Here is a 14,479-nt window from a genome sequence, read left to right as displayed (position 1 = left end):
CCACCAGCGGCCGGCCAAAAGCTGACACGAAGAGACTATTTCACTTTGATTTTGGTTAATTTTTTTATCTGCCAGGCACTCTCCATTATTCGCAGCAGCACGGTTCTATACAGCGTACTATACCGCCAGTTGTTATTGCTTGCTTGCTGGACGGTGTGGCCGAGCGGTTCTAGGCACTTCAGTCTGGAACCGCGCGACCGCAACGGTCGCAAGTTCTAATCCTGCCTCAGGCATGGATGTGTGTGTTGTCCTTAGGTTAGTTAGGTTTAAGTAGTTCTAAGTTCTAGGGGACTGACGAGCTCAGATGTTAAGTCCCATAGTGTTCAGAGCCATTTGAACCATTTTTTGTTATTGCTTACAATTAGAAAGCGTTACGGTAACACTAAATAGAGGCACACGTCGAGTGGATCCCACTCCTCATGAGTCATACGACACAGGGAAAAAATACACTAACAAAACTGGTAACCTGTAGCTTTTCGCTACTGTATATATTCAACTGAACAAGGGCAACATCCAACAACATGAACCATACCACAGTATTAAGGTACGTTTCACAAATGATCTGGAGTACATGTAACTAAAACATGTTAGGAAAAAAAAAGGAAGAAAGAAAAAACTTCTAGCCCAACAGTAAAAACGATTTCAGTTCTCAGTTTTCGTTTTGATCAAGTTCACGGAATTAAACAAATCTATGTGAAGACAGTAGCTGTTCTCGAAAGAACAGAATACTGTTGATGACTGTGCAGCTTTTCCCTAGAATAAATGATGACTAACTGAAAACCCTCAACTGCCGACAAGTGTTGTTGATATACCTCGATGTGGACAGTTGAAAATGTGCACGCATCCCGTGAGACTCAAATTCACAACTGTCCACAATTCTACATATGTAATGTACCTCAGACATTTGCCCATCCACAACACCTGTCGGCAGCTGAGGGTTTTCAGTTAGTCATCATTTGTTCCAGGGAAAAGCTACACGGTCATCACCAGTATTCTGTTCTTTCGAGAACAGTTACTGTCTTCACATATATAGTTAAAGGCTACCAGCCATTGACCTTCGTCTGTGCGAATGCGCACAGGTTGCCCAAACTCTTACGGGAATCGCCAAAGCATGCGCGAGTAATGAGTGGATGGGCAAATGTCTATAAGGTACATTACATATGTAGAATTGTGGACAGTTGTGAATGTGAGTCTCACGGGATGCGTGCACGGGATAAGTCCCTGCAGTCGCGCTATTCATCTGTGTCCTCGGTGGCTCAGATGGGTAGAGCGTCTGCCATGTAAACAGGAGATCCCGGGTTCGAGTTCCGGTCGGGACACACATTTTCAACTGTCCACATCGAGGTATATCAACAACACCTGTCGGCAGCTGAGGGTTTTCAGTTAGTCATCATTTATTAAACAAATCGCCTAAGCTGCAATGAACTTCTCTAAATAGTCATCGGGTGAGGTGGCACTGTGGTTAGCACGCTGGACCCGCATTCGGGAGGATGACGGTTCAGATCCCAGTCCGACCATCCAGATTTAGGTTTACCACGATTTCGCCAAGTCGCTTCACCCGAATATCAGGATGGTTTCTTTAAAAGTGGCTGTGAGCACTATGGGTCTTAACATCTGAGGTCATCAGTCCCATAAAACTTAGAACTACTTAAACCCAACTAACCTAAGGACATCACCCACATCCATGCCCGGGGCAGGATTCGAGCCTGCGACCGTAGCAGTCTCGCGGCTCCGGACTGAAGCGCCTAGAACCGCTCGGCCACCGAGGCCGGCTTTTCTTTAAAAAGAGCACGGCCGATTTCCTTCGCTCAACTTACGTAATCCGTGCTTAAGCTCCGTCTGTGATGACCGCGCGGTCAATGGGATGAGGAAGACCGGGATTCGAGTCCTTGCCAGCCGTATCGTGCCTCGTATGGGGCCGAAGTAATGCTTGTCGTTACATCCATTCAGTACAAGCATAAAAATCTCGAAACGCGCAGTTGCGTGTTAACATTACTTGAATATGTGTTGTATCCTGAATAAATACAAGACGAGCATAAATTCTTTCCCCGATTACAAATATTTATTTCTAGGAAATTATGCTCGAATACAGCTATGGGGTTTCTTGCAAATGGTGGCTTAACTCGAAACGTTTTTTATGGATACACTTCCACATCAGCTCCAATTGTTGCCAGTAGATCGTCTAGGCGATACTGAATCTCTCCATGTCTTTCCCAACATTTCTTCTGTCACCGTCTCTAAAGCTTCTCGTATTCGTGCCGTAAGAGTTTGCTAATCGAGAAATGGTGAACTGCACACTTCATCCTTAAAGAAGCCCCACAAATAAGTCAAGACGGGTTATGTATGGTGAACTTGAGGGCCATGATACTGGAGTATCAATCCATCTGTTCGGAAAGCTTTCATCCAAGAATTGACGGATGTATAGCCGCCAGTGTGACGGTGCAGCATACTGTTGAAACACTATCCATAGATGAACTAGAGAGAGAGAGAGAGAGAGAGAGAGAGAGAGAGAAATCAGATGCTGTCAAAGCAAAGGTAAAAGTGTATCCAGAAAAACAAAACTGTACGAGTTAAACTACCGTTTACAATAAAACGCATAGCTGTACGTAGAAATACATTTCTGTAACAGGGTAAAGAATTTATGGTAACACTGTATAGCTATAGACTTAACAATCTATACCTCCTACACATACGACAGATCATCTTAAAGCACTTCTTGGCACGGTATCGAACATCTGTTCGAAGATTTCCCCATGAACAGCCAGGTAAGAGCGTGGCGCTCGACACGCGTAGATGTGCGTTAACACTGGTTTTTCTTGTGTGCAGATATCCAGATTTGCCTTCCGTAGAGTCCGTAAATAATTTGGGATAAAGATGGGATGGTTCCTTAGGGAAAGAGACTGCCGATATGTTTCTCGATGCTTGTCCCGACCGAGTCTGTGATCTATGGTTCAAATGGCTCTGAGCACTATGGGACTCAACTGCTGTGGTCATCAGTCCCCTAGAACTTAGAACTACTTAAACCTAACTAACCTAAGGACATCACAAACACCCATGCCCGAGGCAGGATTCGAACCTGCGACCGTAGCAGCAGCGCGGCTCCGGACTGGAGCGCCTAGAACAGCACGGCCACCGCGGCCGGCTGTGATCTATCTCTAATGACATCGTCGTCGACGGGACGCGAAACCCCAATCTTCCTTTCTATTCCCTCGAGTGCCATAACTACTGCATCACCATGCTGCCACAAACACAACATGTAGACGGATCACAAGTTGGAAAAAGACAAGGATGGAGAAGGAAATCGACCGTATCGTGTTCGCCTAAACAGATTTAGAAAAGTGTCGGAAGCCCTACATTTGAACGGCCGGACGGGGAATTTTCAGAGGCGAAGATCACGCAAAAAGTGAAAAAGACATACGGGTATCAGAGGATCACACGATGCACAATAATTTCCACATCCTGCAATATCAACATAGCAGTACATACTGTCTACTTCTGGCGTTAACGTCCCATATTTAATAGACTGTACGGAGTGTACATAAAGACCTACTCTTATTACCCACAAAAAATCTGCGTCAGACAGGATGTTGTAACGCACCGAGAGCAGAAGGCGCGCCGTTGTCAGATCATTAGAGAAGTGATAAGGCTACGGGTATACGCTGTTTGCTCATAAGCCCGGCCTCGCTGGCGTGTAACTGCATTTGTGCTCGTTTGATACGACGGCCGTCACTGAGAGTCGTTCGAGGGAGCTTCCATTTCGTCGTCGTATAAACGTTAAATTGGATATCGCCGCCACTCCCGTCGTACAATCCTAGGCGACTTCGAATGTGAGAGACGCGTAACATCAAAGATCCTCCTTCTCTTCCTCCTAATCATCCACTTTTCGATAAAGGCCTCCTCTAGACTCTTTCACACATTACTGCCACGTACTATGCGCATTAGGGTTGCCCCTGTATGGTTTTTAACGCCATTAGGTCGTCATTTTGGTTTTTGGAATTCAGCAGAACAATTTACTTGATCCATCTACCATGCAATCGCCTGGCTACATGTTCTGTCCTCTTGTCTTTGTCACTGCAGTCATCAGGTCTTCCATTCTAGTCTCTTTCCCGCACAGTTTGTCCCCCTACCTCTCTACCGCTCCATTGGTAAACCTCAAGCTCTGAACGATTTTCGTATTAAAGGAGTGTGTCTTACTGCCATAAGTCAGAACTGGTGGCAGACTGGTTGTAAACCTCCCTTTTCCGACACGTGGGAAGATTGGGTTTTGTTAATCCAATTTAGTTCACCAAAAGCACTCCAGCCCATTTTTACTCATCTGCTTGCTTCTCTCGGTGTGCAATTGGTCGTTGCCTTCAGTTACCTCAAATAAAACAACACATTCGCAGGTTCTATGACTGCACCATTAATTTATTCTACTTTCTTTCCCATCTGTTGGTTATACATTATTTTTGTCGCATTATAATTGATATTCGGGCCTATTTTCAAACTACCACTGTTAATTTATGTCCTTTGTTGTTGCAGTTTACCTGCTCTAGAAACAGACAGTATAGTAGTATCACCAAAACGAACGAGATTCAGATATGAACTATTAAAGCGTGTCCATTAAAAGTTTTAGCAATTTAAGGATCTAGAAACTTTTAAAAATCTGACACATGATGATGTGTTGATATTTTTGGAAATATACGCAAACATGACTTGTAGAGAAATGGTTCATTACTTTTTGTGCGAGGAAAACATTCCCAAAGGATTTTATGACTATCACTTCTCTAGAAAACAGAAGCACGTCCACGACGTTAGAAAAATGTGTCCCATACTCTTACAGGAGATACTACTGGTCAATAAAAAATTCTATAAACATGACCAGAAAAACATACTTGTTGACATAAGGATCCTTTCACTTTTACATCATCTTTACTGTGGATACCAGAGATAGAAATTTATAAAATGTCTTTTTATTGTCACTAAGGCTGTACTTATTTAAAGCTGTTCTTCGTTCCACAAATTTTTAAATTCCCCGTTCGGTACATCATATTTTTCAGTAATTCGATTTTTTATTTTTTTTCATTACCTCTTTTTTATTTGGCTATATACATACTTAGACGTAAGACTTACTTAGACTGCCTCACATTTTATTTTTGCGCATTTTCCGCCTTATTTCCACTATCTGCCAAACTATAAAGAACAGTCAATGTAAATCAAAATGAACGGACGCACATAATGTAAACACGTTGCCGTTTTTATATGTATGGCAACTTTTTTCGGTAACTATCTTTCCCTTCATTTACATTCACACCATTGTGTTCCCATGTCGTGTGTTATATATATATATATAACTAAAGACTGCCTAATGGCTTCAAAAGCCGAACATTGTTATGGGACCAACAAGTTTCAGAAAATATCGTATTGGTTGTTTCTCTCTCTCATCGACGGGCCGTTGAACCCCAATATCCCTTCCTTTGCTTGGAACAACTTTCATTCTTTGGCTCAGTGATGTAAGCACAGTTGTGGCTTACAGCCACTCGCAAAACTGCCTGCCAAGCGGCACTCAGCATTAAGTTGACTTTGATCTCAGCAACAACTCAGAATCACATTAAATTTCTCTTCGATTTGTTATATGAGCTGTCGTTGTTCTTACTTCAATTCACGGTCACTTCTCATAATACACATTTTCCGATTTTGTTTTGGTAGCGCTGATCTCACATCTGCCTCTCTTACCTGCATCATCATTAGTTATTTGTGGCTCCATTCTTCACGCTTCCGCAGAGAATATAATTGTACGGTCGAGGCGATAACGTTTTCGCGTTTGCGCACGAGCCGAATGAAATACAAAAAATTGTTCAAATGGCTCTGAGCACTATGGGAGTTAACATCTGAGGTCATCAGTCCCCTAGAACTTCTAACTAACCTAAGGACATCACACACATCCATGCCCGAGATAGGATTCGAGCCTGCAGTTCCAGACTGTAGCACCTAGAACCGCTTGGCCACCCAGGCCGGCGAATGAACTACAGCTGCAATCAAAACTTGGTTTCGCCCTTCTGTGTTCCAAATTTTATCTCATACATCAACTACGATTCTGCAGTCAATGCGAATGTTAACTTGATGGGCTCCAATCCATTTTCTCTCCGGGCGTCTAAGTTGGTCGTGCGTGGTGCTCGGCCAGTCCTTTACATAACAAACGGCGCAGGACGCGCACATAATATTCATCTCGATGTCCAGAAACAATGCCGCAGCACAACAGCTGGCCCTGACACAACAACACTATGCTACTGCGGATAACACCAGCGCGTACCAGGCCCACACTGACCACAATACCAAATATGAGTCGTATGGAGGTGTCGGCCGAGCTATCCTGAAGGTTTTTTTTCCATTCTGTCTAATCGGCCGAATATCAAGATACAGAACGATTTTGTGAAATAATTTACAAACATTCTGAATTTTTCAGCTGCACTTGATAATGGCCTAAGGCCGAAATTGCAATCGTGAAATAAAGAAAGTATTACAGTCACTGGCGTAAATATGTCTTTTATAAACTACCCTGAAGGGTTTATTCCTCTGTCTCACTGGGACAGTTTTCTTTCTTCGTGAACAACGGAACGTTTCTTTCGCTAAGTGTAGGTATTGTGTTTGACGTATACCCGTCGAGAACTACGGCGAAATGCAGGAAGACCAGCAGAGGATCGACGCTCTGTGCAGGGAGCGGCAACTGACGCTCCTCATAAATAAAAGTATACATAGACGTAAATACTCATTATTGTAAGGTTACTCGAATGCAAATCACAGGAAGCAGTTACTTCCATAAAATATCTATAAGTGTGTGTGTACGAAGCGATTTAAGGTGGAACGACTACATAAAACTAATCGCAGAAAAGACTGATGCCAGACAGATTCATTGCAACAATCCTCTGGAAATGTAGTCCATCGCCGAACCGCACAATAACTCTGGGTTCGGTGTGGGGCGGCGGTGGGGTGGTTGTACTGCTGTGGCCTGTTGTGGGGTTGTGAACCACTGAGGGCTACGGCGGGACGAAGCCTCTCCGTCGTTTCCAGGTCGCTGGTTCAATACACACACCCTCCGTCACACACCGCAAGGTGGTTGGCGGAGTGTAGATGTAGAAGATTAACAAGCTAGATACCAGGTTAATACAGGTTAACTCCGAGATAACAATTAGACAAAGAACATACATAAAGGGCCTAGCGACGTCCTGATTTGGAGAATGCTGTACAACTCTCACACTCGACAGCTCATACATATACTAGAAGAGAAAATTGTTCTTTCCTATGTATTCCCTTTTTTTCTCTGTGAAAAATATTCGTTTGTATTTTCCTGATTCCAATTTTCTCTAAGCTCAAAACTGTTTACATATCATGTATCAAGCTGGAAAATACGAGTATTGTGAAAACTGTTCATGTGTTATGACACTCCCTTAATTTGAAAGGAAGAGGGTCCACAATTTTCTTCAGGACGTTACTCGTATATTCAACTACAGCCACTCAGCTGTTCGAAACAGTCGCACATAATTTGTATGTGATTACGATAACGCTGAGGTGCGATAGAGTATGAGTGGTAGTCAAACCAGGAAGCTCTGTTGTCAAGGGAGTGTCCACAGCATATATAGATGAAAGGGCGAGGCTCAGTTGCAGAGAATCACCTCTGTTCACTTTGACGGTGGCCTGGCGAGTGGGGGCAAGTTACGGTACGAGAAACACCAAGGCCTCAACTACACCCTGCGTGCTTTACACCGTACTGGTGCACTTGAGGCATTGCGCCCTCCAGAAAAAAGCCAAATCGAGACTCGTCCGAGCCCACACAGTAAATCACTCCGTTCAGCTACTGTCCAGTTTCTGCACTGTTCGACCCGAGGAATACGTACAGCATTTTGTGTCGCTGTGGGCAGTACCCTTTCGTGAGATGCCGTTATACGCAGTTCGCACGACAGACATTCACCGGCCACAACAATTCCTGCCGACACTTGACTCTGCCCTCTACTGGACAGGATCTTTTCGCGACCTCGGTTCTTATACCGTGTTATTTGGACGCAAATGGTATAACTGGAGTAGTAAAACTAATGTAGGCTACCATAGACTATCGTAAATAAACGTAGATTACGGTAGTTTTCCTAGTAGCTTTGGTCACTTAAGATCGTACAGCGTTACGTGCACGTTAGGAGCGTTGCATACCTATTGGGGCGTTATCTCGTTTCGATTGCTTTGTCTGCGCATGCGATCAGTATCTTACTAGTACCTTTGAATGTAATTCCCTCACATTACGTACTTCCTATTTTTTTTGTTATTTAATGAACAGATAACACTTAGTGTTCATTTACTCCAAATGTACTGACTGGAATACAATTTTCGCATTTACATAATGCAACCATCTTCAGTCGGTGTTTTCACGTAGCCATGACGTACACCTCGGCCAGTCTCCAACTCATGTCACACACAGTCTTCCTTGTCCTGTGACGAATATTAGAAGTGTCAGGCTGTTTACATCTACTCATGCACCATGCAACCATCATTGCTGTCGATCGTTTGCACACACGTGTGGCAGTATGGGCACTGTAGCAATATTTGATTACTAATTAACTTTGAAAATTTACATAATGAAATACAATTTTTCATTTCTGGTTAGATATTTCATATCACTCGCAATACATTTTGCACGTTTTATTTGCCACATTTTAATATTGTTTCCCATTATACCTATATGCTGTTTGTTTAACTAGGACGACTTAGCTCTTAGATTACGACGTTGTGCAATGATTGTCAGACACTGAACAGTGCTTTAGATTGATACGTAATGCGTAATGGAAATTCAGGTATTCAATGTATTTTTTATTGTTCGTTTTTAGATGCCATTTTCTGTATTTCAGATCTGAGGATGACTCGTTTATGAGCTGAAACCGGTGATCAATAAAGAAAATGTTCTATGTTGACGTAGGATTCTATTCACACATGTTTTGATTAGTACGTTGACGCTCTCACAATAATTGTGGAAAGCGACTTTTTACATCGAAGATTTATTCGGACTGCATCAACGAGCTTATGGAAAACGACGGTAGTTAAATGTCATCTGCGAATAAAATGGTACTTGCAATGTTTTCACGGCAAAACATCGAGTTTCCTCGGCTTTTGAATCCTCGCTCTAAACCATATACAGAAATGAAAGTTGCTCAATCTTTCTCCCTGTTCTGCGTTGTATATTACTCGTTCCATTATACTCCGATATTATCTGTTCTTCGATTTCAGAGACCAAGTTGAGTTCCTTCGACGAACATTTCATTAACGTTCGAAATGGAGTGATGAATTATGAAAAACTTTTTATCCACTCGGAAAATAAAGTTCACGTAAATTCTGTTTCTCCGTGTAAATCATGATTTTAAACTGGTAAGTAAATGGCAAAAGTCATGGGGACGGGGAGCACAAATGTTCCTTTTGGCGTTTTGGTTGCATTCTATACGTTTGTAATATCTTAGACGTGATCTTCACAAAAGGTAGAACTTAGCAGGAACGAATGCTTGTGTGCAATTTACTGGAGTACAAAATACAAGACACTTCCTCCAGTTTGTCGCTCTTGCTTCACCATATACCACAGAGGAGCACTATCCGCTGTATCTGCCACCAAATTTGTATGTTTCTCAAAAGTTGCAGTGTAATTTCTGTTGGACAACTATGAATTGCCTCTCATATAACGAACAAACCTGGTGCCAAACGGCTTTGCCGTACTTATCAGTGTAAGTGATTGCTGACGTCATAAGACAGATCTACATCTACATTTATACTCCGCAACCCACCCAACGGTGTGTGGCGGAGGGCACTTTACGTGCCACTGTCATTACCTCCCTTTCCTGTTCCAGTCGCGTATGGTTCGCGGGAAGAACGACTGCCGCAAAGCCTCCGTGCGCGCTTGAATCTCTCTAATTTTACATTCGTGATCTCCTCGGGAGGTATAAGTAGGGGGAAGTAATATATTCGATACCTCATCCAGAAACGCACCCACTAGAAACCTGGACAGCAAGGTACAACGCGATGCAGAGCGCCTCTCTTGCAGAATCTGCCACTTGAGTTTGCTAAACATCTCCCTACCACTATCACGCTTACCAAATAACCCTGTGACGAAACGCGCCGCTCTTCTTTGGATCTTCTCTATCTCCTCCGTCAGACCGATCTGGTACGGATCCCACACTGATGAGCAATACTCAAGTATAGGTCGAACGAGTGTTTTGTAAGCCACCTCCTTTGTTGATGGACTACGTTTTCTAAGGACTCTCCTAATGAATCTCAACCTCGTACCCTCCTTACCAACAATTAATTTTATATGATCATTCCACTTCAAATCGTTCCGTACGCATACTCCCAGATATTTTACAGAAGTAACTGCTACCAGTGTTTGTTCCGCTATCATATAATCATACAATAAAGGATCCTTCTTTCTATGTATTCGCAATACATTACATTTGTCTATGTTAAGGGTCAGTTGCCACTCCCTGCACCAAGTGCCTGTCCGCTGCAGATCTTCCTGCATTTCGCTGCAATTTTCTAATGCTGCAACTTCTCTGTATACTACTGCATCATCCGCGAAAAGCCGCATGGAACTTCCGACACTATCTACTAGCTCATTTATATATACTGTGAAAAGCAATGGTCCCATAACACTACCCTGTGGCACGCCAGAGGTTACTTTAACATCTGTAGACGTCTCTCCATTGAGAACAACATGCTGTGTTCTGTTTGCTAAAAACTCTTCAATCCAGCCACACAGCTGGTCTGATATTCCGTAGGCTCTTACTTTGTTGAACAGGCGACAGTGCGGAACTGTATCTAACGCCTTCCGGAAGTCAAGGAAAATGGCATCTACCTGGGATCCTAGAGGAGGGTAAGGCCAGCAAGCCCATTCAGAACAGACGTCACATTGTGTGTTCGTTATATTTTCCTAAATCTGTCGTGAAAAACCCGTCCTGTTCATAGAGATAACCTTCAGTTAGAATAACGGGTTCAACCAAGTCCAAAGAAAACACGGTGCTTGATGAATAAATATGATTTACTGCTGTGTTTACTACCACTTATCAACAAGCTTGGCATCATTAGCTGTAACTATGTTTTAACGCGCTCTGCAGCTTGACGATACGGCGTAACAAACAGACCGCGATCTACGAGCATTCGCCTTCCTGGATGATATCGGCTGTGGCTGCAAAACGATCTCGCTACAGCTACGCAGCCGCGTCGACACCTGCAAACCCGACCATCTTCCCCACTCCGCACCCCCGCCACTACCCTCCCCACCACCCACAAGCTCGGCGCAAACTCACTCTCTCCGCCTCCCTCTCCACAACACGAAGGTCACGTCTCCTTATTCCTCTCAAGGTCAGATCCGATGTATGTCTAATCAGTGCCATATTATTATTTACGTTCTGTACGAATATTATGCAATGTTTCCAGTTCACTGATAAATTCACAAAATATCGTATCTCAACTAGTAGCGATAGGTGAAGTTGTCATTGTTCGTCGATACTGAAACTGGTCTCACAATTTCAAAGGGCGCCACATTTAGAATTGTTACAATGTACGTCATATTTGAACTGAAAAATAGTATAAGCATTCTCGGAGTTTATAGATGCATGCGATGCATATTTTATCGTGATAACATAACAGCATTTCGAGAAATAAAATAAAATACCATAAGATGCGTGAAATTGTTTCGCCTGAGCATAAGAAAAGTGTCAGCGTTGATGAATTTGCGTTCTGGTGGACCTCGTTCAAACTTCCTGCGAGAAAGTTGTTAGTAAATTTAATGTTGGTAACATCTGTGACATCATTGTATCGTGTCACCTATGAACGCGATTGATTTGCTACAGATTTGACGCGTGGTAGGGCGCGAGGACTTTGGTACCGCCGCACAATGGGCCAACTCGCTTCAAAACGACTTTAGTCCCGCTAAATCGTGTGTATACTGCACTGGTGCATGCTCGTCCAATGCTGCGGTGTCATTCCAGTGTCAACTCGATATGATACGTGCCGTGATAGTTGGCGGTAAACAGCGAATCGGACACATTTTTCAGTTCAGATTTTGTTTGTGTGGCGCTGCAGTCTGGAACCGCAAGACCGCTACGGTCGCAGGTTCGAATCCTGCCTCGGGCATGAATGTTTGTGATGTCCTTAGGTTAGTTAGGTTTAACTAGTTCTAAGTTCTAGGGGACTAATGACCTCAGCAGTTGAGTCCCATAGTGCTCAGGGCCATTTTTTGTTTGTGTGGCCTGTTTTAATATATAACAGCTATACTGCTTACATATCAGAATAAAATAAGATGGGCAGAATTCCAGAAGGTGTGTTTATGACTTTGTTAACTGGTGTGCTGACGTATATCGACTTGAAACTAAACTATTACTGATATTACCGAAATCATTGGCTACAAAATTTCCTCTGCGCGGCTCCACTTTCGTAAATGGCTCTACTACTACCTTACAAGCATAGTTAATGAGTTCAAATGTATTTGCGTACACCTATTTGCACATTTTTAGTGGACGCTTAATTTCTTAGTGAGCAGCAGTCCCACGCGGTAAAAATGGGTCCCTCATTATCGCAATTATCTCATAAAATATTATCAGAATAAAAAATATCATTTTCCGTAAATTCTTGGGGAGCTATCCGGAATAGTGATCATATTTTTTTCTGCAAACTGACACTTTTTTACATGATTAAAATTTCCCCGAGCAATATTTGTTTCGTGAAATGCTGCAGAAATACATGAATCTTGTACAGAGGACTCTAAAACTAAAGCATAACAACAACTCTGAAAAAAAAATATTCCGTTCTCGAAGGTCGTGTGCCAACATGATCGATGCAGACATCTGTCCACATAGTTCTGATGCAAGGATATGCCATAATCGAAGCTGCTCCGTCCCTAATTGGTCGGCTATCTGAAAACGTGCAGGAAGCTTGGAATAAGAATGCCGGCGTTACCGCGAAGATTTTACACGCAAATATTCCCGTGAGAAAACGATGCATGTTGTATTCCATCGGCTTCTGGCATTTTAGTATCCATTCTTCTCGAGAGTCCATAAAATGGCAACTGAAGAAGATAAACTGATGCCATCTTAGGTAAAAGATCTGCTTTTCGAACCAACGGTGAAACGTAATTATAAGAAACCATCTAATAAGCCATGGCTTACTAAAGGGATATAAACACCTTGTAAACAGACAAGGGAAACGTATTTTATGGCTAGGAGTAGTAATTATCCAGAAACAGTAAAACATTATAAAAACTATAGCACTGAATTAAGAAAAGTTATTAAAAAGCTCAGACGTATGTGCATTTTGTCTGAGAATTTGGAATATTGTTAAAAGGGAAACATGGCCACCGAGAGCACAGGAAGACTGTTTTTCTATCAAACTCAATGAAAAGTTTGTTAAGAAAAAGTCAGAAGCAGAAAATATTTTTAATAATCGTTTTCTAAGTGTTGTAGAAAAAATATGATCCAGCTGTTCATTAGAAAATGTAATGCTATATATGGAAGAGGCAATACATATACAATTTGATAAAATTTAAATTCGACCCACCTCTCCGACTGAAATTAGAAAAATAATATATTCACTTAAAAGTAAAAGTTCGCATGGAACTGATGGCATTTCCAACAGAGTACTAAAAGCTTGTTCCCAACAGATAAGTAGGATGTTCAGCCACACATTTTGTAGCTCACTGAAACGTCTGACGCTTAACAACTACCACAGAATCTCACTTCTGATACCTTTATTCAAAATTCTTGAAAAAATAATGTATTCAAGAGCAGCTGCACATATTTGTAAAAATGAAGTACTAACTAAATGTCAATCTGGTTTTCAAAAAGGCTTTTCAACAGAAAATGCTATATATGCTTTCACTGATCAAATATTAAATGCTATGCCGGCCGGAGTGGCCGTGCGGTTCTAGGCGCTACAGTCTGGAACCGAGTGACCACTACGGTCGCAGGTTCGAATCCTGCCTCGGGCATGGATGTGTGTGATGTCCTTAGGTTTAATTAGTTCTAAGTTCTAGGCGACTGATGACCTCAGAAGTTAAGTCGCATAGTGCCCAGAGCCATTATTAAATGCTATGAATAAGTGACAATCACCAATTGGGATTTTTTCTGATCTCTCAAAGGCTTTTTACTGTGTGAATCATGAAATTCTTCTACATAAGCTGAAGTATTGTGGTATGAGTGGATCAGTGCACAAACGGTTTAATTCATATTTAACTGGAAGAATGCAGAAGGTTGAAATTAGCAGTACAGATAGTCTTCAAAAATCAGCAGAGTCCTCTAACTGGGGAGGTATCAAGAACGATGTCCGACATGGTTCATCCTCGGATCCCTCATTGTACTTAATATATATTAATGACTCGCCACTTTATATTCATGAAGATGCAAAGCTAGTTCTTTTTGCCGATGATACACGTATAGTAATGACACCCAACAAATACGAATTAGCTGAGAAAATGGTAAAT

The sequence above is a fragment of the Schistocerca americana genome, chromosome X, assembly GCF_021461395.2.
Source record: "Schistocerca americana isolate TAMUIC-IGC-003095 chromosome X, iqSchAmer2.1, whole genome shotgun sequence".
NCBI classification, from domain to species: Eukaryota; Metazoa; Arthropoda; class Insecta; order Orthoptera; family Acrididae; genus Schistocerca; species Schistocerca americana.
Note: the sequence above shows the minus strand (reverse complement) of the source record.